Genomic DNA, 27,240 nt, shown 5'->3' on the forward strand with positions numbered 1-27,240 from the left:
TCGATATTTTATGACTTTTCTCCTACCAAAACTACTTGTAATATTAGTGGAATATCAAACCATCCAAAAATGGTTTCTTACACTACAGTCACTATTAGTATCCCATGGGATAATTTATATGTATATGGGTTTATAGATACATATGCCTTTATTGACATCTTTCTTTGTCTCATTTCTTGATACCATGACAGTCGTGTTTTATAGGAATGTCATTTGATTAAACTTTTTCAAAAATACTTGTGAGCATCTTCTTTCAACCTTCAAATCATAACTATTTTCTTCATTAAAGCATGTAGTTCATCAAGACTACTAGCCCCTTGATATGTGCCAAATTCCTAATCGTTTGGATCAGCTTGGGCAAAGACAATTCATATACACAGACATTTCTGATCATATCTGCAATGTAATGGTGATGCTAAGAGGGGATGCGCGCATATTCTAGCTATCAACAATCATCACCACTAATGATAGGATGCCACGGGCAATGTCTTACTGTTCTAACTGCATGATTTTCCTTCGCATGCTCTTACCCAACTACAATAATGGGAGTTCAATTAAAAAAAATGCCAATTTCAATGGGCTCTCAAAATTCTCCATGGTTGTTACACTTGTTAACTAGAACAAGTCTACATATGTATTGAAACCCGTGGTATCACGATGAGGCAGGAGAAGTCAACCACCTGGCTTGGCTCAATTAAGAAACTTCTATGGTGAATGGCACATGGCAATGTCTTCATAGAATGGTTTAGTCAATTGAATGAGGTAGCCATTAATCAAAACATCCTTGCGACTTGAACATGAGACCCCCAAACCAGTTCTATTTAAACTTACTAACCTTCTCCAATTCTAGCTAAGATTCAAGATGTGCTCTATCATGATCCTTTGGATATATTCAATAAAGTAATATGTATATGGGATAGTGCAAAGCCAGCAGAATAGTGATAGAAGTATAGAGTGCATCTACTAGTGAAGCAACATTCTCCCTATCTATTTCTATCTTAACATCTTTACTAGAACCTTGAGGAACAAGTCTATAGCAATAAACTTGTTGGGCAAGAATGCCAACAATTGGTGGTGCAAATGAGGCTAATATTGATTCAAAAGATCGATCCAACACATAGATACTTGTTCTGGACTTTTGAGGAACAATTTTAGTAAATATAGGGTTATTGGTGGTAACTGCATTCCATGATATGCAAAATCCTATAATAAGGAACATAAATCCATGTGCCACACCAGTAGATGGATCATTTGACAAAACAAGTAGTAAAATTGCTCCCAAAGGTATAGCCAAACCTGAACTTATCTAAGAAAGGGTTATCCTGCCAGCATTTGGAAGATTTATAGAAAGAATGTCACCAATTTGCCCTCCAAATACTCCACCAAAGGAACCAACAACAGAAAAAATACCCATAAGGAAGTCATCTTCTGATTGGAGAATCCAATGAGTTCTAGCCACATAAGCACAAATGAAAGTGCAGACCAAGGAAACAATCCTACAGCTCCTTGTGCTACATCACACTGATTCGGTGCAATCCTTGGACCATTCTTGATAAAACCCGCCCCATGTATAATCCATGAAAATATATCTTTGACTAGCCATATTGCATATAGTTTAGTCCATATAGTGGATATCACTACACTCATTGTTATAAATTTCTCTGAGGTTCGTTCTACAATGAGCTTTCGCAATGCAAAGTACCATGTTTTGAGTAGCATTTATAAAGGAAGCTCATTCATATAATTCTTCATCAAAACATGTCATCCATCATCTTTGTGACATCTAGCCCTGATTGTCAAAATTATCCTCTATCTTTAATCATTTAGGAACCCATAACTGATAGAGATGATTTATTTCTTGCTTTGAAATTATATCGTCATCTTCAATTAATTTGAAATTGCAAAGTCTGGTTATAAGAGAATCACAACTCATAAAATATTTCAAAAAGCTTCTGCAACATCGTACATGAGGTTTTGATGATAATCTTGTACATTCTAAAACAACCCTCTAACCTTGAAAATAATGATCTCTAAACTGGACCATTTGGAATTTAAACTCAAACTATGTATTTGAACCATCAAATCACTAAAAAGAACCTTGAAGATTTTTCTATGATGGTATTTCACCTTTTGGCTGAGGAGCATCTCCAAACTATGACCTCTAAATTTCTGCTCTGAACTTTGAAAATTGGTTCTAAAATTGGAACTTGGAGCTAGATTTTGCAAACTTGAACCTTTGAAACTCTTTGTGAAGTCATTTGATCCTGAATTAAATGGTCCTTATGCCTTTGATCTAAATCATCAATCTTGAAGACATTGAATCTGAATCCTATCTCTAAATCTGCATTTCAAGCCCAGAATCCAAACTTCACTTGTTTTGAACCTGCAGGATAGGTCAATTGAACCATCAAACCACTTCGAACTACTTTGAACTGAGGTTCAAAGTGGTTCAAAAACATGAATTACAAGTTTTAAAATTGTGACCATATCGGGTACTAACACTAATCATGGAAACAATTGGAATTATTTTCCTTATGTTTCTAACCTCTATTTTTGGCCTCATCCTTGTTCTTTTGATCATCATTTTTGCCTCCATAAGACCCTCTTCCAAATCTTCCATCATTACCTTTTGCACTATTCTTTTTATCAAACTTCTTGTTCAAGTATTGCTCAACTCTTAGGATAAATTTTTTATGCCTCTTCAATACTATTCATTTAGACTAGAATCAATTAGTTTTGAATGCTTGGCCTCAACCCATTAAAATAATGAGAAAATTTCTCCTTGTTAGCTTATGCATGGCTCTATTCTAATGAGAACTTGGTAGGACTCTTTGGTATACTCTTGAACAAATCTTCTCGCTTGCTTCAACACTGACATTTTCTTCAGTAGATCAAGCTCATAATCCATGAGAATGAATTGTTGCTTCAATTTAGTTATCATCTAGTCCCATCTTGTGATTTTTTCCTTCCCTCTTCTATTTCAGTCTAACTAAATCTCTTGCCACTAGTTCTTCACATGAACCTTTACTTTGGCTTTCAAGAACTTGACCCTTTTAGGATCCTCAACATCTTCATAATCAAATTATTCCTCCAATTCAGTGATCCAATAAATCAACTCCTTTGGGTTAATATTTCCAAAAAATGTGGGAACCCCAAACTTATGTCTTTTTCCAATCTTAGAAATAGCCCTAAAAAGCCTCTCTTCTTATGGGTTTAGAATTTCCTCTTCATCAACATTTTCTTCTTCTTCTCCTTAATCCTCACTTTCATCTCATACGATAAGATTTATTCCTCTATGCATTTTTTCTTCCAATATTTACATCTTTGTCTAGAGGGATCTAAAAACCTCAGGTGTAATACCAATGACTCTTAAACCACATTCTCTTTATGGAGGCATTTTCACACTTCCACTGAAACCCTAGTGCAAACTACCTCACAATTAGTGATTTATCTACATGCTTGACCCAAACCACAGTCTTGGTGCAACTACCTCAAAATCATCTATTTGTTCACATACTTAGGAGCTCTTTCTCTAATCCCATTTAATGAAGGGTACTCTCCTTAATACCTAAAATTTATAACATAAACAATGAAATAACAATAATTTATGAGAACAAATATGGGCTTCTTAGTATTGCCACAAATCAAAAATTATAGAATTTTGAAATAAAATATGAAAACCCACATGGGAAACTTCCTCACAATAATGAGCCACGAACTATCACCCAAAGATGTCCTAGACAATGTACACACATTCCCTAAATAGACATTTTTACACCGCTTGAGAAGTTTCTAGACATCAAATCCTAACCCTTCAAATCGACTTACCCTAAAATTACATATAGAGTCAATCTGATACACCTTTTACATTTATTTTGGAAATTTGAATTGGTTATTATAAACCCATTCTAGAATCCTCAGCTCCTTATCTATAGAGCACATCATGTGTAACCTCTAGTCGACACCATTTTGGAGCCCACCTGGAGCATCTAAGGTCTTCAAAATTGAGCCTAAAGTTTTTGTACTAAAATTTCTCACAAAAAATACATTATAACTTCATGTATACTCATGATATGGCATTGATCCTCAACTCACATAGTGATATATCAAAGATGAACATCCACCTCTAAAATTAGGACATTTTTAGATCATATGACCGACTTACTAAGTAGAAAGCCTCAAGAAAAAACAACTCTACATTGAGATACCCTTGTTTAAGAAACAAAAAGGAAATATTTTTGGATGATGCAAGATTGATCTTACACCCAAGATACTCCCACATCAATTATGGAGGTGGATGAGGAAGAGGAAAATCAATTGGTAATGGTGGATGAGATAATTGAGTTAGGAAGAAGAGAGAAGGAGTTGAAGAAACACACTTGGGAGTAGAAACATATGAAATAACAAAGGATGCCCCAAAATATGCAAAGGTTAATAGAAAGAGAAGTAGAAATTCCCTTTTAGAATTAAGGGCTAAGACTAGTAATGAAGAAGACCAAACCAAATTAAGTACTATATTCAGTGTTGGGAAGTGGAAGGTTCTTCCAACAAAACTATGGGAGTCCTCACCTTAGGGGCTTGAATGCCCCTAAAAAGTATCAGGTTGTTAAGAGCTACATATATGAAACAAAACCTTAAATTATAATGTTGCGAGAAACTAAACTCAAACATGATGAAAAAATTCTCATTAAAAAGAAATTTAGAGTTTTGAACATAGAGGGAACTCCTCCTAATGGAGCTTCTTGATATTTGAACATTATATGGGTCCTAGGGTAGTGTCCTCCAAACATGATTACCATTAAAATTGGATGAGTGAGTTAGATAGAAGCACTATAAGTAACCTTCAATAATTATTAATTAATGTTTATTGGCACCCCAAAATAAGGCTAATATTTTGACATGGAAGGAGATAGAACAGTACTAAGAAAATGGATTATATTATATAGGAATCATAGGAGAATATTTTAATTAAATTTTGGACTTCAAAAAAATGGGGAGTAATCATGTGAGACGCTTAGTCAACAATTTATTTCAGAGAATGGGTAAATAAAAAATATCTACTATAAAATAAAATAGAAAAAGGATGCATTTACTTGGAATAACTGGAGAAAAGGTTTAAGCAATATTGCATAATAAATTAATAGATTCTTCCTTAAAGGTAGTTGGGAAAAATTTCCTACCACTCATTTTGTAGAAACCCTCCTTAATTTAGGCTCTTTTAATTTCCTTGTCCTCTTAAATATCATCAATAATATACAACCCAAGCAATGCCTATTCAAATTTGAAAACATGTGGCTGAAAGATGGGAACCTTTTGAAGGTTATGGAGTAATGGTGGAAGAAGGGAGAGGTGCTTGGATTGAAATTATATTGTATAGTATAAAAAATGAATATTAAAGAACAAACTACTGGAATTAAAAACAATTGTAAACATCTTTGAAGATAAAGTTGGGTTTGAGAGAGAGCTTGAAATAATGAACAATAAATTAATTGATAAAGATGTGAATGTTGACCTTAATCTAAAGAGACATCACTTGAGGCAAGAGACAAAAATACAAAAAATAGACCCACAACAGTACCAAATAGAAAAATAAAATTAATAGGGTAACCAAGTAATGCGATCAGATTTCCACAATCCATTTTAGTTATGTTGATCAGTTTTCTGGATTAGATTGTGTGGAGATTTTTGTCATCAACGTTTCGAATCACACTACGTGATCCATCATCAGGATGAGAGAGCAGGAGATGTCAAATGAAGTGTCAAACCAAGGTTTAAAATATGGATGTAGACATTGTAGAGTACCCCCACAAGATTGTTGAGGAATTTGTTAATAATTTTGAGATTATATTAAATAATTGGAAAGTTTCAAATATAGGACATCAAAATAATATCTTAGAAAGCATACTCAAGATTATTTATATGGATTAGTATAAGTAATTACATGAAAATTTCACTAAAGGGAATATAGAAGTATCAATTACGCAAATGCAATTGGATAAGGCTCTAGGACCATATGGTTTTCTTCTTTTAAAGTGTTAGAACTTTATTGGGGATGACAACATATGGGTTATGGAGGGTGTTACAAAATCTAAAAATATACTAAAAGAAATTACAAACACCTTTCTCACTCTCATTCCTAAGGAGAAAGATGAAAAATTTGATAGTTTTATGCCTATATCACTATGTAATACCATCTATAAATCCTTACAAAAACCCTAGCCAATAGAATCCAAAATTTTCCCCCAAACTTACTAGTCAAGATAAACTAATTTTGTTTAAGGAAAATCCATTTATGATGTAATAATTACTCAAGAAACCATCCACTTGATCCATCAAAACCATAAACCTAGCATGTTGATCAAGTTTGACATAGGGAAAGTATGTGATAAAGTATATTTTTGTTTCTTATGTAAATACCTTGAGGCTTTTGGATTTTCAAAATAGTGGATCAATTTGATATGTTATTGTTTCTCCACTCCTAAAATGACAATATTAATTAAGGGATCATCTAAAGGATTCTAACAAAAGGAGATCCTATCTCCCTTTTCTATTCATCATCATTGAAAAATAATTAGGAAGATAAATCACTAAGGCAAGGGAGAACAACTAGATTAAGGGCATTCAAATAACAAGTAATCTAGAGCCAACAACTCATCAACAATTTTTTAATGATATAATGTTTTATGGGGAAAGTGAGAGATAAGAGGAGATGAAATTAAAAAATATTCTAAACTTTTATACAAAAGCACGTGGACAAGAAATCAATGGAGAGAAATATATAATATATTTTTTAACATTCAAAGGAATGTATAGGAGGATATTTGAAACATGTTAAGTTTTAAAAAAGGAAACTTACCTTGCAAATATTTAGTCCTTCCCTTGGATGATAGGACCAAATCAAGTAAACTATGAGATCACATTACAAAAACTAATTAAGGATAAGATTGAATCTTGGAAAGGAACATCATTTTCATTAGCTTGAAAGAACATTATGCTAAAAGAAGTACTCTCATCTCTTCCAATTTACCAATTATCATGCATAAATATTCCAACCAATACAAGAGAATAAATTAATAAAAATCTAAAATCCTTGTTTTGGCAAGGAATGGAGGAAAAGAAAAATATATCTCTAGCTACAGGGGGTTAAATCTTCTAGACTTATGGAGGAAGGAGGATGGTATCTTAAAAGAATGAAGGACAAAGAAAATCCCTAGGGGGGAAATTAGTTTGGAGAATGTATAATAACCCAAACCTAAAGTGGGTAAGGACTCTTAGACATAGATATCTCTAGGTTAATGATGTTTATCTATTTCTAGGACTAGCTTCCCTCCAAAAAGATCACACATATGGAACTATATGTTAGATTATTGAGAAATCATACTAGAGAAATTAACTTGGGGTATACGAAATGATGAATAGACCAAGTTCTAAGAATATTCATGGGTGGATTACTATAGCGTATAGCATATTAAAAAAATAAAAAATCCAAAATGTTGTTGGTAGCTCAATGGGAGAAGCATGCCAAGGACTATTTCGTGGGATACTTTATCAATATATGGAAATGGAGAATCAAAAATAATAATATCCTTGAACTAGAAAGAATTGAATTTAATAGAATTCTAAGTAGTAGAAACATTACTTTTTGACAAGGTGAAGATAGGCTGGTATGGATGGATAAAAAAATAAATGAATACAATACAAAGGAGGGTTACAACTCTCTTATCAAGAAACATCTTAGACCTAAAAATTATATCCCTCTCAACTTATGTTGGGACAAAAATAACCTTCCAAAACAAGATTCTAACAACTAATAAGTTTAGGAAAATGAGGTGTGAAGTCCCTAGGAGATGTCCAGTATGTGAACAAGTGTTGGAAATATAAGAGAAGTAAATGAGAGGGGGTGGGGGGGTTGAATCAATTACCACTAAAATATCTCCCAGATTCCTTAAATGTCAACTATAAAATTCAGACTAATAAACAAATTACATTTGATACTTGGTAAACACACAAAGATTGTTGTAACTCGATAAATGCATAGTGTGAATTACTTTAGTAAATATCAAGATGTTATCAGTAATTACTTGCAAGCATGAAAGAATGAACACATAAGACATCAAGATTTAATGTGGAAACCCAATTTGAAAAAAACCACCAATGTAACTAGTTATTATTTTTCACTCTTTTGAAGTGAGCCCTATTAGAAGCCAACCCTATTGAAGGTTACAAAACACACTATTCGGTGTGACCTTATTAAAGGATTTAATCACCCTGTTAGGGGCGGCCTTGCAAAAGGTCTTGAAACAATTTGATGAAATTGCTACCTTACAAATGGCTATTAAACAACTCTGTTAAGAGATTTTAGATCACTGCTACTATGGTTAGAAAGTAACAATGAAATGACCTAATTGTGATGCAACTGAATTACTAATTATAGATCTCTACTCTAGTTCATACTTGATCCTTCCTGATTGAATGATACTTTTCTACTCCACAAGGATATCTGATTTGTTGAGATAATGGGTGTTGCACACATTGCGTAATATTATTATTTTATTATTTTATTTTTATTATGTAATGTTGTGCCTAGATGGATGTGCAACATGTAAGATTCCCATGGAATATTCTTGATAAGTTGTATTGTAACATTGTGATAATATTTTATGTAATTATTTAATATTGGGGAAAAGAATTAAATGCCCAATATTAAATGTGGGGTCATTGGGTTAGGTAGCAGATGGTTTATGTAATACCACTTGGTGGTTTTGTGGGACTTGCTACTATATAAGCAGCCACACGGGTAGTTGTTGTAGAGAAAAAAAAAAGTGACAAGGAGAAGACAAAAGGCAAGAGTCGACCAGGACAAGGCTTGACAGGTTAGCCAAGGGAGCATTTGTGAAGGTTGAAAGCATGGCATGGGATGTGTGGATTCATGCTTGTTCACATAATTTGCTCGGTTGTGGCTATGGCCATGAAGGCTTCCATGGTTGTATGGCAATGGTATTTTTTGCTAAATAATACATGGTGATGCATGCTTTTGGAGGCTGGGTTTTTCCCTCAATGAGGGTTTCCCAGGGTATATCTTGTGTCACAATTTTGTGGGTATGTTGTCTATTCTCTTGCATGTGGATTTTAATTTTGTGTTTATTTCAAATTTATTATGGGTTATATGGAAACGGTTATATTCTTTGTTGCCAAGTTTCCTTACAAGTGGTATCAGAGCCAGATTTTATTATTGTAACCCTAGATTGAATCCATGGGAATGCATGAGAGGATAAAAAAGAAACAAAGAAAAAAAGAAAAGGGCAAGATATATGAATGTTTTATTGCAGATCTGAGGACTTTGGGTTTGCTGTTATGATGGGATGTTAAAAGATTTGGGCATGTGAAATTGTTGGACAAAAAGATTTTTTTGGATGCTTCATTTAAAATGAGGGTTTTGGGGGGTAGCTTGCAGAAATGACCTCCTAGGTAAAAATAGACCTCACCATTGGATCCGGGTCAACATTTCCATAAATTTTGATATATAATATGCCCTAATTTGGCCATGTTTAGAGGAAATGAAAGAGTTTTTTTGGTTTCAGCCCATGATGGCCGTCAAATTTAATCCCGTCGAAATTTTCGTCACTGAAAAAATAAAAAATGAAAAATCGTACTGAAAATGGTAAAAAGACTGTCTTAGTAAAATGACCATAACTTTCTCTCAGAATATCAGATTTTAGAGTTCTTACAGGTGTTGGAAAGCTAATTCAGAGCACTACAAGATGGTGTAGGTTTGGTTCTATGATTTTAAAATTTTGTCAGGTTTTCAGAGCCCTAAAGTCAGATGTTGTTTATTTTGAGCATGAATTAGGGCATAACTTGGGCATACGGAGTCGGATTTTGGACTTTGAGTAGTCAACGAAAAGCTCTTGGAGAGCTCTACACATTGGTTCAGATTTAGTGCAGGTTTGGCATGATTTATTTGGTGATATATTGATCTGAACAGTTTATAAGTATATTTTGACTATGGTAACATTGTGAGTTTATGGCATTGAAAATTTAAGAGTTGATGTCATTGTATACTCAGTTCATATTTCAGTTTGGTCTCATGATGATATGGTTATTAGTGTTTGGATTTGGATATGTATGATGACTTGTTGGATCTACAAGTTGTGCAGTGTTGTAAGCGATCTATACTTACAGGTTGCATTTATAGCTTGGTTATGGGTTGTCTTTGCCCATTGATCTTTCATTATTGATGCATATTCAGATTGGTGGCTTGGATTTGGGTTGTCTATGCCCTAAGTCACATGATTTTATCTTCATGTAGAAGGGATGAGATGTTGTTACCATGGACAGTCATGGTGGAGGATTGTGGTTGACTATTTTATGCTGACAAGTTGGACATATTGAGAGCCAGATGCTCGGTTCATGGATGTGATCATGGTGCCATGGATTTTGGCATGACATGATTGGTTATACAGGTACATCCTTGATGTTCATTAGCTTGGATTTTTTGATTTGATTATGATGGTATATCTTCTTGGTTGAGGATCATGGTTATTTGGTTTCTTTTGAGGAGCTCATGATGTGCACTTTGAGTTCTTTGATGGTTTGATACTTTGGTTGATTCTCATGGTTAGAGGATAGTTTTTCATCATGATGTCATGGATAGCTTGGATACATAATTTAGTGAGAGCTTGCGACAGTGATGAGGTGACAGTGTAGGATTATTTCTTGGTTTGGTTTGGATCTTCATGTAGGAGATGGATTTTATGATGCCATAGGTGACTTGGTACCACGGTTGAGTGGGAGTTGTTGGCATTGATATATTTATTGAGTGTTTGCAGATGTTGGAGGTTTGTCTTAGATCCTGTTGCTGCAGAAGCGTCTTTGACATTTGCATAGTGCACTTGTTATCTTCATGGTGTTTGAAGATGGTTAGATCTTGAGGACTCATGGAGTTCTTGGTTATCTTCATGGTATGTGGAGATGGTTCTTCCTATTATGTGAAGATGTTTTTCTTCATGGTGTGTGGAGATGGTTGCATCTTGAGGACTCACTGGGTTCTTGGAAAAGGTGTGGTTTATGCTTTTATTTGGCATGTTATCCTTGGTATGAGGATGGTTTCATTATTATGTCATGGTATACTCTTGATTCGCATTTAGAGTTGTGACATGTTATGGTGTGTTCATGTGGAGCATGTTATCTCTTTAGTTGAGATGGTAAGATCATGTTGTCATGTTTATGTTCCTGAGGCCATGGTTGGAACTTTGACATTGATCTTGGTTTAGTTTCTTGGTATTGAGTACACTGATCATAAGCTGGATACTTCATGATATTGCTATGTTGCATTTGGAGTTGGCATGGATTGATTGGTTACAGGTGCTCATGGATACTTAGAGATGGTGGTGATGCTAATTTCTCTTGGATTAGATAAGTATTTGTTGGGACAGTTGATGGTTTCAACAGGAAGTCCGAGGGGCAGTCACCTGATATGGACTTGAGAGGACATTGTTCTTAGATGAGTCTTGGTTGGAGACTTGGGTATCTTGATGAGCATTCTCATTCCCCACTCTTGGTCTACTCGGCAGTTTTGCTACTTGAGAGGTATAGCCCATTATTTTCTCTCAGTTGCATTATATTTATGCTTGTCTTTCATGGATATGGATCTTGAACTATGGTACATGAGTTAGTTCTGGTGGGTTCATTTGAGAGATGGTTTAGCATTGGTTATCTCCATGTGCATATGTTGTTATGTTGGTTAAGTTTGGGAGATGGTTTTATATTGGGCATTTTCCTTGGATTAGGAATGGTTATTCCTTGGTTTAGGAATGATTTTATTGAGTTTGATCTTCTTGTGAGAGGCTTACATCCATGATTAGTTATAAGATATGGCTTGGGTGTTGTTGAGGCTTCTTGTTGGGGTTTTATGGAGGAGATCATACTTGCACAGTTTACATCTAGAGGTGTGTGTAGAAGGACATGATATAGGTTATGATTTGCATGGTTTCTCTGGTCTTGGTTATCTTCCTGGATGTTCAGTTTTGCTTACATTGGATTTGAGATTGGTTGAAGATTGTGATCACTAGTTTGTACTCATGTATGTCATGTGAGAGATGACATGGCTATTTCTTTATCTCTTTCCTTTGTTGGTTGTGGTGAACTTGGGAGACTATTGGAGACTTGTTATGAGAGTTGTTCTTGCAGGATATCAGTTGATGTATTGTGGATGTCTTTGATACTACATGGATTCACTTCTTTGAGATGTGTTGAGTGGATTGGTTATAGATTTGACATTATCTTTTGCAGTGGGAGCTTCTTGGTATATATGTGGTAGGTATTGCTCTTGAGGCTTGTGATTGTAGGTTGCAGATTGGATATGTCAGTGATATGAGATTCACTTGTTATACCTTTGAGGTATGGATAGTTGGATGGGTTTGGCACTTGCTGTGGGTGCTATTTCAGCTATGGATATTTTGACAACTACGGATACATGTGATTACCTTTGGATCAAGTTATTTGTGCTTGAAATTTTAGTTGGTACAGAATTTTATGATCTTCTAATGCGACAGGTTGGGTGGTTTTCTCTTTGGATGACTTCTATGTATGACCAGTGGCAGTGGCATAATAGGAGGTGAGATCATTCATGTTCGAGATGCTGGATACTTTGATTTTGTTGTGGGTACCAGGATGGAGCACTTGGTGTATTTTGATCCATGATGGTGGATGTGCTGGGAGGGATTGTTCCCTTGTTCATTTATGTGGCTACGAATTGACCCTATGCAATGTATACAACAAGTGGGAGATTGTTGAGATAATGGGTGTTGCACACATTGCATAATATTTTTATTTTATTATTTTATTTTTATTATGTAATGTTGTGCCTAGATGGATGTGCAACATGTAAGATTCCCATGGAAATATCTTGATAAGTTGTATTGTAACATTGTGATAATATTTTATGTAATTATTTAATATTGGGGAAAAGAATTAAATGCCCAATATTAAATGTGGGGTCATTGGGTTAGGTAGCACATGGTTTATGTAATACCACTTGGTGGTTTTGTGGGACTTGCTACTATATAAGCAACCACAAGGGTAGTTGTTGTAGAGAAAAAAAAAGAGTGACAAGGAGAAGACAAAAGGCAAGAGTCAACTGGGACAAGGCTTGACAGGTTAGCCATGACTGTTAGTGAACATGGAACACCACATAATTAACCACCTATGGGTAGGGGAGCACATCGCATCACCCAACAATCTCCCCCTCGATGCGCATACCAGGTGCTTATGCAGGTCGGGAAGGCACCGGGGAGATTTGAACCCATGACCAGGCCAAAACCAGGCTCTGATACCAATTGTTGGGCCCATTTTCCATTGCACCAAAAGCCATGACTGTTAGTGAACATGGAACACCACATAATTAACCACCTGTGGGCAGGGGAGTGCGTCGCATCACCCAACATGATTATCCTTCAAGTTCACTTCCTTTCTTATCTCTTCCAATTCATTCAACTTTCATACACCACACACATTTGAAATCACAACTTGACCTTTTACTTATACCTTTCAAATTGTCAAGTCAGCTCAAATACAAATTAGAACAATCAATATACATCACCTCAGTCAGCTAGAATCAATAGGTAAAATAATTAAGCTTTACATGCCAAAACAAGAAAAATCTTTTGGTAGCCAAACCAGTTTGGTAGAAACTGATTCTAGAGCAATTTCCTGTGTTAACCAACAAAGTCTTAGTTAACACTGTAAACTTGCAAAATTCCTTTGGATAACTGAGTGAACTTGGTTAACACTAACTCTGATCAATTTTCCTTTTATTAACTGAGTGAGATCAGTTAACACTCCTTTCTTCTTAACTTCCTTTGATGCTAGAGTGAATTTGGTAGAAATTGCCTTCTACATAGGTTAAACTCAGGAACAACTAGTACATTTGACCCCATTTTTTGACCAATATTGGTCAAAATTTTGACTTAGGTTGGTCAAAATTTGGACCAACCAATTGGTCAAAGTTTTTCTCATCAAAAATTTGACCAACTTACTAGTTGGTCAAAATTTTGACCAATCCATTGGCCAAAAACTTTCTAGAGCCCTAGTGCAATTTCTACTAGGAATTGGTCAAAATTTTGACCAATTCTTGGTCAAAAACTACTAGGCATTGGTCAAAATTTTGACCAATGCTTGGTAGAAAACTTCCAAGCATTGATCAAAATTTCAACCAATGCTTGGTAGGAAACTGCTAAGCATTGGTCAATTTTTTTTTTTAAGGCATTCTATAAAATAGTTCACATGCCTTGCCTATGATTTGACATTTTTTATGCATCCTGCACTCTCTCATCTTGATGATGGATTACAAAGAGTGATCTGAAATAATGATGCTAAAAAACACACACAGTCAAATCCAAAACAAACTTGCATTACAAATGGATTGTGGAAATATGATATTGTTAATGTTGCATGCATGTATACTAGGACAATCACAACTTAAACATATATAAAATAGATTTATATATGTTTAAGTTGTGATTGTCTTGGTAGACATGAATGCAAAATTAACAATATCAGATTTCCACAATCCATTTGTAATGCAAGTTCATTTTGGATTTGATTGTGTGTATTTTTTAGCATCATCATTTCATATCACTCTCTGTAATCCATCATCAACTAGATAAGAGAGTGCATGATTCATGCAAAATGTCAAATCATAGGTAAGGCATGTGAACTATTTTATAGAATGCCCCAAAGAACCTAAGAATATTGAAATACTTACAAGGGTGTGAGGCACTTCATTTTTTTTGATCACACAATATGGTTTAAGAACTCCTCCTCATTGATTAACTTGCACCATATACTAACAATCTTCATCATTGTTGTGGGCTTCTATCCCTTATGTGAGTGTTGATGTAGAAGCCGAAGTAGAAAAAATAAGTGAAAGCATGTTGAATAAGGTTTCTAATCTCAACTTGGTCAACATTGTTTATTTAAGGGCTATGGAGTGGGCAATTCTTCAATGTCCAACAATTAGGGGTAGTATTGCATCCTCTTTAACTATTACATGTACAACTCTAGGAGGAAATAGGCTGTTGGTTGCTTCTTTTAGCCTAGAAGGATATGACTACAATAAAGACCAAGCTTAATCAAATATTCTCAAGTTCACAGTAGCTTCTACAATTTCAATTGATTAGTGTATGAATGTAGAAAATAACTATTTACCAAATGTATGTACTATTGGAGTCAATATCAAGCACCAAAAGAAAACTATATATGTAATGCATCCCATTCGGACACATGACAACAAAAAATATTTTGAGTTCATTCGAATATCCTCAATTTAGCGCAGTAAGCTCATCAAAATGATTTAATCAAGCCAAAGTGAAACCCTTAGATAGGTTTCCATTTGTCTTGTGTCGCAACAAGTTTAGACCAAAAAAGCTATGACATCCCATCATTCCCTTGAATCTTTGGAGACAAATCTGAAAATAGAAGCAAGCTTAGTAGATGCCTTCATGAATCTTAATTGGTGAACAATCTGATAATGTTAAAGCTCTATTATTTTCTTCCATATTTCTCTTTCATGATTGAAAATATTTGTACTTCAAGTGCATATATGTTTAAAAAGAATTAATCAGTGACTAAGGCAAAAAAATATGTAAATGTATCCACTATGGGTCCCTCCTTGTTTGAAATTCTTTGTCATCATAAAAACTAAACATAATAGGAACAAAAATAAACACACAAATCCTAATTTTTTTTCTATTTCATATCAATTCTAGATAGAAAAGCCACTAGTCTATTCCCCATGTTTTAACCAAGCACAAAGGAAAAGCCATCATCCATATAGAATACATAAGATTGTTTACAAATGCTAAAACCTATAATATAATTCAATTGGAATTATAACTACTTACTCAGTCATTAAAATTGGAGAAATCTAACAAATTCCTTAAATGCTCCATGAAAATGAAATCTGCTAGAGAATAGTGATGTAGAAGGTAACCAAGTACACAAAAATAAAGTTGATCAGCCATATCAACTAGAATTTAGTCTAAAATAACTTCATCTTCACTTAGATTTATTATTAATTGAGTGTAAGCCATTTTCTTTCAAATAATTGAAACTTCCCTCTAGCCATGTTACCAATTTCATAATTTAAGACAAGTTTCAATATCAAATTAGTTTTCAAAATATCAACACATTGTTAATGAGAAAGTGTTTAAACATTGACCTGATTTTTGTACTTCACCAATTACTATTGTCTTTTCTTTTTTATTAGCGGTATTTTAGGTTTTGTAGATGACTCCAACAAAGTCCTCTTCTTGCTAGCAGTCTCAACCTTTCATCAAGAAGGTCTTAAATGAGCTATAAGCTAGAATAAAAAAATAGAATAATACCTTCCCAAATATAAACCTTCCAATCCATCATCATACCATGGGTGTCTTTTGATTTGTGTCCTTTTCATTTTCATCTTCAAAAATTCTTCTGAATCACTATCACTTCTTCTTGCAAAACAATAAGATATTGGGTCACTTATGAAAACCTTGTAGAAACCAAAAATATATAATCTCCACAAGATATTAATGTGAAAATAGTATAAGATGAGGAATAGTATTCATTTTTGCATTACTAGAATCTTTCATCAATTTTAAATAAAAATGAACCAATAAAAAAAAAATAGAGAATCAACCAAATGACAACTAAACAAATTTATATGTGTACAGTATATTCCAACCAAAAAATAATGAATAGCTAAAAGACTAAAAGTCATCAAAATGCATTTAATACAATTAGCCTCTAGATAATAAGATAGCCTCTAGATAATAAGACTACATAAATATATAGAAGTGAAAATTTGGGTCGAACCTTACCTGAACACCAGACCACCCCTTTGTAATATCATCTTGAATGCTGTCTAATTCACTGATCCATCCCCACAAGCCCCTTCTATTATTATGACTATCAAAAAATATTTTGGATGCATAGAATTTTCCATAATCATATCTTAGTCCATATTTTTTGTTAGCACTTGTATTGTCCGGAACATACCTATCAATGTCTGTGAAGTAAGTCCCAATTGTATAATACTCAAATCTTGTTTCATCAAGGGATACCTTCAAGACATGTTTGATCTTAGGCCCAATAACAGAAGTATCAAGACCATGCTTTTCCAATGGAGAAACATGATAAAAGTCAGGGCACTCCCACATTCTTGTCTTCTTAGAGGAATGGAGAGGGCACTTCTTTTTGGTCCAATGAACAAAATCTTTGGTTGTTTAAAGAAGGGATTTTCCATTAAGATGTCTATCTTCCTTGTTTCCCACAATAATTCTCCACCTTCCATCTTTTCCAAGCCATCCAATGGTTGGATCTCTGAAAGAGCTCCCATTGAGTCCTTTCTCTAGAATAATAATGGGATTTTTAGGGATATTCATCCATTCTTTTAAGTAGGGATTAGATGGGTCTTTATGAACAACCATGTTTTGAACCTGTCTAGAGGAGTTGTCCCATCCTGTGCGAAGAATCACTAGCTTTTCTCTAGAAAAAAGTGTAGCAGAGCCAGACCAACAACCTTTTATGTCATACCATTCACTTGGAATGATTGCAAAGTACAATGGCTTCCAATTAATTAGATCCTTTAACACACCATGCCCCCACACAATGTTGCCCCATACTGCCTCTTGAGGATTGTATTGGTAAAACAAATGGTACAAACCTTTGTAGAACATGGTCCCTATAAAACACATTGGATGTTATATTAGTTCTCTTTTAAATTTTAGATGATCCATTTACACAAATGAAAACTTCAAAATGAAATTACCAAAACAATGAAGATGAAAAAATAAACTCACTATTTGGATTTGTTCGTAGTTTACAATCCAATGACAAACATTGAAAAGATCAAATAGAGAAAAACAATTAGATTAAAATGCTCAAAACATCAACTATATAAAAGATTGAACTTCAGAGTTATTTAGCTCGTTTGCAAAAGAATTTGAGGAACTAAAAGAAAAGTAGAAGATTTCTAATCATTTTAACCAACCAAAAACAATGAATAGCTAAAAGACTAATATATCCATTGTTTTCATGTTGCAAGATAAATTTCCAACTTTGCATACTCTCATATGTTTGTGGGAAATCTTAACCCTATATCAAAATAATGGACCATTTTACAGATTTCAATCCAACTACATCTAGGTAGCTCTTTTATTCCTCTATCTTTTATCAATCCTCTTACCTTTTGAAAATTACTAGATCTCACATTTTTGCACAATGACATAATGTGCTCCATTATTTGGATATAGGATTAAGATAGGGATGATGCTAGAAAAGGTCATAAAGTCACACTTTGTACCTTATAGTTGTACTTTTTTAAGAAGCTCCAAATCCCTTTCAATAAAACCCACTGTGTGCATATCCTGCAATGATTGTAATCTACGTGACCATGTTAGGTTGACACATTTTTTCAAACATTTTATGTGCTTTTTGTATGTTACCACATTTCACATACATCTCTATTATCTTATTCCCAACTCCAGCATTTGATGAAAATCTACATTCAATTATGCTTTCATGGATGTCCATGCCCCTTTTCAAAGCTCCCATTTTAGCACAAATTGGGGGGATGCTAATGAGGTTTAACTAATTGAGTTAGATATTAGTTTATTGTACTTGTTCAAAAAGGTCCATAGATTTTTCAATAAGTCCATATTGTGCATATCTAGATATTATTGCATTCCATGAGACCACTTTTGGTTGAGGCCATTCTTTGAAAAGTCTTAATACCTCAGTGAGATCACCATTTTGTGCATGCTTGGTGGTAAAAAATTATGCCCTATTCATTTGGTTGACACTTTTGATTTCTCCAACTGAAATGAAAGTTGTTGCCTTCATCTTAATAGGGTTTTCATTAAATGTTGTCAAGAAAATAAGAATTTGTAATTGAAACCTAGCCTTATTCATGCAATGCTTCAATGCCATGGAAAATAGCAAGGTTGTGTTCATATATTGAAGGTCTTGTTGCTTTATCACCTTGTCAATGCTATTCAATCCATTTTTCTTGCTCACTATTTCATATTTTAGATTGCATAGCTAACATAACTGGAAATAAATATCAATGAAGCTACCAATCCTTCATCTAAGAGAAAAACCAATTATTAAAAAAATGTAAGTGGAGTGGATATTTAATATATGGTATATAATGTTAAAATAAAAGGCAGTCAAAAAAGCATGGAACTACAAGTCCTTCCTAAAAGGTAAGGTTTAAAACAACAATATCACAAGTAGTTGCTATAGCTTATGCTATAAAGCTTTTCTAAAATCATAAGCATGTACACATGCATATGAGTTCTCCCTGGCCAAGTACTCCAAAAGACTTACTGGGCTTACAAGTAAAATCATACATTTTTGGAGATTTTTATGGCTTAGTTTATGATGATAGTTTGAGATGGAATTATTCTCATTCACAAGGAAGATGTCAAAGCTATCCAATATCTAAATAAATACAAAGATATGGTGGATCCTACTAAACTAAATCAACTAGATAAGATGATGAAAGATATGAATATTTCCAATGACACCCAAAACTCTACCCCTAGTAAAAATGAACATGAAAACTTCATGGGCCCTAATGGTAATGCACCAAAGGAATATGTCCTAGCAGATTGGAATGATGAACTATTTGCTACAAGATTTTTGGAGTCTCTAGAAAGTAATGATGGTTGGGGCCCTCATGAAGGATGTTAGTTACTTCTTTATCAAGTTTGATACTATCAGGTTTTGATGTACTTTGATGATCATACTACTACTCTTAACTCCTTATGCTATATATACTTCCCATTTGTTTCCATGGGATAAGTTCTTGATATGTAATAAGATGTATTCCTTTATTGTATCTAGTTCTCAAAGCAACTTCTAGAATTTTGATACTTTTCTGCTAAATATATCTAGCTGAACTAATTATATCCAATGATTAAACCATTCTAATATCAAAATATAAAAGGCAGTAACCAAAATGTGGAACTACAAGTCCTTCCTAAAAGTCAAGGTTTAAAACAACAATATCATGAGAAATTACTATAGCTTATGCTATAAATCAATTCTAAAATTATAAACATGTACATATGTGTATGAGTTCTCCTTGCAAGTATTCTTTAGATTCATTGGGAACAAAATGCAAGAAGAAAATTGGAATATTACAATGCAACAAATCAAATTTGACTATGAAAAACATTCAAGAAATTGCTATGAGGACAAGTTAATGTATTGGTTATAAACAAATCAGTAAATAGTTAAGGTAACCTATGCAAAGGAAGAGACAAATAAACTACTTTTTCTGAATGTAAGCCAAAAGTCCTTTCCAATAAGTGGCAACTGATCCTTGGCATGTATGAGTAGATGTTGTATCAGCTCAGTATCCTTAACATTATTACACCATTTTCCAAGATTTGAATTCATAAAAATATAGAAGACAAGGTAATGGGCAGTCCATACAACACCAAAACAAAGACTTGGCACAAGGCCTTTGCAATAGAGTTTGTATTTTAGTAAGACATTGGCAGGGATAGAATTGAGGATGGTAAATATATCATTCATTTCAAAAGGTCCATCTCTAGGCTTGTGATGAGACTGCAAAAACAAGTGAATGTTTGATTAGAATAGAGTAAGTAAACCTTCTTCTTTTTGTTACAGTGGAATTTTAGGGTTGAAGATCATTTTTTCATCCACTTTAGCTCAAACTACAAAAGCATTAATTTCATACCTCATGGATATTCCAAAGATCACCATGCTAGAATTTTAGTGAACCCAATGCTCCATTCCAACCTATATACACAAAAATGAACTTAGCAGAAATCATGTCAAAGCCAACCACTATCATGGGAAGAGATTTCAAGATTCATATTATATACTCTTGTTGGAAAATGGGGTCATATTTGAATCAAAGGTTAAGTGGTGGAGTTCTTGTATTTGTATTAAAAAAAACTAAGGTATATAGGACTAGGAATAACAAAACTAGTCTTTGTTTGAAAATGATCATAGTTTGAGTGGAGTAGACCCTCGAGATCATAAAGTGGCAAGGTGTAGAAGAAGATCTTAGTACGTAAAACCCCTATGAAACCCTAGAAATTGTTTCACATCATTTGAGTTTTATACCTCAAGCATGTCATTATAGGAGACATCATATTTAATGTTTCATTTAATATGACTTTTCAACAATTGAAGCAGTTGATTTACACTACATCTAGAGTACTCGGGTTCTTAAGAAATATCCTTTAAGCATCACTATTATCTCTAGTTTGTAACCAAAGTGCAAGGATAACACACAACTTATCGTTAATTTCACTATATCTCAATGTTTTGAGTGTAGTTTCTTTTGTCAAAATCCAATACTAATATTGTTCGGAGGAACCTACTCTAGTACATATTTTTTTTCTAGTAGATAGATTTGACTAATAGTGTGCATGTGAAAGAAAGTAATTTAATATGTGTTGATATCCATACTATCAGGCAGTGGAAAGCATCAATGATCTATAGGCTTACAAAAGTTCAATAGGATTTTAAATGCATAAACAAAAGCTGCCATTAAAGATACAAATGAAAAGCCAAAGAAGTATGTTTTGCATGCAAGGCTTAATAGCTCAAGTTTGCAAATCTCAATTTCTTAAATACAATTCACCCCAGGATCTTATCTATAGTTATACATAGTGATATAGACATAAGACTAAAACTGACAATGACGAGGAATGCTTTGTTGATAGTGGAACTAAAGTATTAATCGCATGGACTGCTCCAAGAAATGGATCAGTCACATGTACTAGAGTACTAATCACTAGATTTTGTACTCTAGTATGTGTGATAGGTACATGATTACAAAATCCACCAAAAAAAAAATGCATGATTAGCACATTAGAAAATATAGCAAAACAAGGTTTTACTAGTTGCAGTGGGCATAGAAGAGGATGTTTACATGGACCTTGCTGTCGATAATGCACAAGGAAATATTGGATCCCGATCAAAGGAGGCATCCACACTTCATCATGAGCTAAAGAATACAATATTTTTAGGAAAGACATTTGCAATGGATAAAGATCAAATGGGATACTAGCTAGAAGTGTCCACAAAAAAGGTAAGTGTTATAATGTTGATGAAAATAAACAAAGAAAGAGTTACTTACATGAAGGTTGTGCACTACAACCCTCACCATGTGATGTCATAACTATCACATATTTCTATACAAAAACACATAAAATTAGAGATCATGATCCAGAAGATACTATAAAATATTAACATCTATTGAACTTCTATTATTATTTTAGTCAAATTACTGCTTACTTTCAAAGAATGGACCCTACAGTCCAATTCTTTTCTCAGTGCCTCTTCTCCTCACTTGTGCCACCCTCGATGATAATGTTAACAATTTCATTAGTGTATCTTTTTTTCAGTTATTGGGCCATGAACATAGGGTTAGCACTAAGAGCGATGTCATGTAGAAATGATGCCCATATTTTAGATCACATTTGATCAACTATTATTCTAGCTTTTTTCTATTATTTGTGACATCAAATGTCAGTAAAATTTCATCAAAATAACTCCAAAGCCATAAAGAAAAGAACATAATAATATGACATTTGTTTCTATATTAACATTAAAAATTACAATAATTAATGTTTACCTCCGTTGAAGGTGTGTGAGATGGTGCATCCATGTCACCCTGTGAAAAAGATTAGTAAGTCTTAGAAATCAGCAGCGAAATTAAAGTAATAGACTTACCAAAAAAAATAAAAAAATTAAAAATTAGATTGTATATGTAAATAATTTGTCTTAAGTTAGCCAAAAAATTTGGTGTAACTAATGTGATATGTAAAAAAATATTTGACATGTTCTATTTAATGTTTATATCTGCACATATGGTTTGGAAAGAAAAATTTGGTCATACATAACCCCATCATAGTTGACATTGATCCTACTTGGACATTTCATTGATCATCATGATCTTCATCCATGTCATTATCATCATCATCATCATCATCACCATCATTTTACTTGTCACTTTGATCATTGTCATCACCACCACAATTTTCATCGCCATCATCATGATCATCTTCATCACCATCATCATCATGACCATAATCACCATGATCATCACCATCTTCATCACCATGATCATGATCATCATCAACATCATCATAATCATTATCACCATTATCATCAACATGACCAAAACCATCACCATTTTCGTCTTCTTTATTACTAGGTAGCTATTGTTCCTGATAATAATTTACTTCATCTTGTGCTTCTTCAATATCTTCTTCTTCCATCATATTATACTTTAGTAGCCTTCCTCTTGGGTCATGTCTAACAACAAATGACCAACCTAGTTTGTATGGAACAAAAAAGTAAAACACTTTCTCGCATTGGCTTGGAAGAATATAGGGCTCATCTCCGACTGGCTCAAATGACCTTGTATTAATTATAGTAAATCTACTATCATGTTCAATAATAATCCTATCAGAATCATTTCAATTCAGCCATAGCTTGTACCATTTGATGACAAATAGAACTATTTTGAATGAAATAAAGTCTCAGTCAAGTATATCGTCCAAAATGCCATAGTATCAATTTTCAGATTGTTGATGTATGTTAGTTCTAGATGAAATATTGGTGACCACAAAGACAACACTTATCTCAAAATCACACATTTTCTTTGTTTTGTCTTACTTTTTTGTGCAAAATTTATAGCCATGGTAGTACATAGCTTTGTGGTGTTTTACCTACAATTATTCAAACATGTCAAGATTATTTGCATCGATCTATAAGTTGATATTAAACTTATGTCTCATGATTAATAATCTTATGAGTACCTTGGTATCTCTTGAGCCATATACTAGATCAAGTACCATTAGCATAATATTGGGATTTCCATTACGATGAGCTTCTTTAACAAACGATGCAACACCATCCTATATTAATAAGTGACCATTTTCTTGAGACTGTTCAATCCATACCATCATCCAATCAAGATTGTTTGCAATATACAAATGTAGTGCATCCCACTCATGACCAACTATAAAGAAGACATTTAAACTAGTTAGAAACAACTCATATATATATATATATTGATGATGGAGAAGAATTATTAAACTACAAAAAAAATAACTTATAATTACCTCTAACTCTCCTCAATCTACCTTTCCCCATCAGGTACTCCCCTTCGAATTTTTCATTAGAGTTGGGATCCCAAATGCTATCTACATGGATATTTGTTGCAAACTTTGGAAGATATTCACTAATGTGTACCATGGTCTAGTATACCATATATCCCTCTACCATAGAACCCTCAAGATGTGCTCTTTGTCAAACCAAGCCCTTCATAAATTTTAAGTACCTCTCAACCATCCACATTGACCTAGTTTGTATAGGTGCACACAATTCAATCTTCTCAACTTGATGTATGAGGTAGTGTTCTTGAACATTGAAAAAGGGTGGAGGTAAACACTTTTGCATTTCACAAATAAGCTGTGGAGTTTTTCTCTTCCAATAATTTATATTTTTTTTATCAATTTTTTTAGATGATAACCACCTAAAAGAGATTCAATATGCAAAAACACAAAGATTTCAAATAAAATTATACAATAAATTTCAAATAAAAAATTACAAATCTAAGAAAAAACACTTCTAACCTCATGTATTTTTCAAGATCATATATAACTTGTTTAATACTTTTACCAAACTAGTGTGAAAGAGACAAAGGTAGGACATACTACAATCATTAAAAAATGATCATTTCAATATATTACTAAATAGTGCAATAGGTAATACATTCAATTTTACAAATATATTGTAAATAGAGAACATGACTTACCTTGATGAAGGTATCCCAATCATTTGTTTTCAACCCTTGCCCAAAATCACCTTTCTTTGATAGAAGAGTGCTTATATTTGTAGCAAATCCTATTGGAAATTTTGCTTTTTTAATGATTTCTTTTAATGCATCACTTTGTTGCTCCATTAATAACCAAGGAAGGGCACTTGTATTTATGCAGTCTCCATTTGTATTTGATTCAATGAAATATTTTAGTGCATGATTGGATTCATGAATGTCAGTACAAATTTTAGCAATTTTTTCTCTATCACATCTTCCATACAACATTTTCCATTGTGTCTCTATTACATTCTTTACAATATGCATTTTCCATTGTGTCTTTACAATATGCATAGCATCAAACAAATGCATGATTAGGAGATCCTTATAGTATGATAACCTACTAAATTGAGTAGGATAACTTTTCATTCCTTTAGGAAGTTGGTCATTAATGCCTTGACAACCTTCATGAGCTTCAATTATAGCATTAGTAAATATAAGACAATATCAAAATACAAATTTTAAACTTTGGATGAAAAATTGGACATTACCTCGATGATTTAGTCAATCATATTCTAACTTCCATAGATGAGGTGTCATTATTTGTGGCCTTGATGATGTCTCTTCTTCCCCATTCAAAATATGTTTTTTGGAAATTTGATACCTACGATTATTATAGAGAAAGTGCCTAAACTCATCGAACACTTTCTTTCCTAAACTTCTCGAACAAGAAGATTTCATCTTCAGACCACAAACTGGACATGCAAATTTTCCCTTTGTCTAAAGACCTAAAAGATCATGTATAATTGGATTATGTAAAATTATCATTCACAACTTAAGCATACAATAGTAATGTGTAAGCACTATAACAGACCAAAAATATGTGATCTTAACAATATAGCATACCACAAAAATGAGTTAGCCCAGGGGCATCATGTATTGTCCATACAAGCATTGCATGAAATTGAAATTGTTAGTGTCCTATTGGTCTAGAGATGTCATACATAGTGATTCCATTCCATAACTTCAACAACTTATCAATTAGGGGTTCAATATACATGTTCATATCTTTAACTTGGTACTTACCTAGTAATTGAATGAACATAAACATTACATAATTATTATGACCATTTTCATGCACTATTTATAAATTAATTTAGATAACTATAAAATGAAAAAATACCTAGCACAATAATTAACAACATTATGTGTTCCCTCTTTATGGACATCAAATGAGGAATGTTATTGTTAATAACAAAAATAGGCCACACTGAGTAAACAGATCTCATATCTCCATATGGATTAACACAGTCTACTGCCAATGAAAGCTTTAGCTTATGAGGTTCTTCTTTAAAGTGTGACCATGTTTCTCCTATCTCTTTAAATGTATAACCATCAATAGGAATTCACATAATGTCATCTTGACTTCTATTGTGTACATGGTAATCTATAAATTGTGCCAAGCTAGCACACCTGAATAATTGTTGAAAATGTAGAATAATGGAAATGTACCAAAGAACCTTGTGAGGCACCTTTTTAGTTATTTGATCTAAAAAATATCTACTAATATGATAATTAGGGCATTCTGTTGCAAATTCATGTTGTTTATGATATCGAATGTGATCATTGGGACATGCATGTATTGTCTGATACTTCATTCCAATTTGATTCATAATGACAGATAATTCTCAATACAAACAAGATAAAATGTTTGATGGTGGTAACAAAAAATCACCTATCAAGCTACAACAACAAATATGCATTGTTAATATAATGAATAATAATTGTATGCTAACATTGAAGATGACAAAAATGGCATACCTTAGCATACGTGACATTGCTACATTGGATAAACCATTCATAACCTTTAAGTTCACCAACAACACTATAGCCAAGAGTAGAGTTGTTTGGGAGCCTTTGTATAAGGGCTCATGTGCCTTTTCAAGTAAAGGTATATCAAGACCATCATCATCATCATTATCAAATTCTCGAGTACCATCATTGTGAGCCTCTTCATCACTTGCTCCAATACCATCTTCTTCAATCATGTGCTTTGGAACATTATCATCTTCTTCCATGGGAGTGTTATCCTCAGCTTGGATATTCACACCTCTATTTTCCTCTAGTAGGAAATCCATATTCAGTAATGGACAAAAATTGTGGCCCCCTTCAATGTGACCATGTTGCCTACAATGACTTTGGGCTATTGTGGTTAGAATTCTTCGATTCTTTAAGCCCTTACACTTTGTGAAAGGAAAATAAAATTTATCATGTTTTCTTTGAAACTGAGACCACAATGCAACCATTGTCTCATTATTTTGTTCTAAGTTCACATTGTCAGGCATGGTCTTTCTTCATAGGAAAATATATCTGCAAATACATTGGACATG

General features: G+C 33.5%; 1 pseudogene; it reads right to left on the bottom strand.

The window, feature by feature from the left end:
• LOC149563774 (beta-fructofuranosidase, insoluble isoenzyme 1 pseudogene) overlaps positions 1–17,717 on the bottom strand; it is a 29,750-nt pseudogene extending 12,033 nt beyond the window's left edge.
• Between the last annotated feature and the right edge of the window lie 9,523 nt (positions 17,718–27,240).

The sequence above is a fragment of the Cupressus sempervirens genome, chromosome 4, assembly GCF_028749045.1.
Source record: "Cupressus sempervirens isolate cs-2001-9-10 chromosome 4, ASM2874904v1, whole genome shotgun sequence".
NCBI lineage: Eukaryota > Viridiplantae > Streptophyta > Pinopsida > Cupressales > Cupressaceae > Cupressus > Cupressus sempervirens.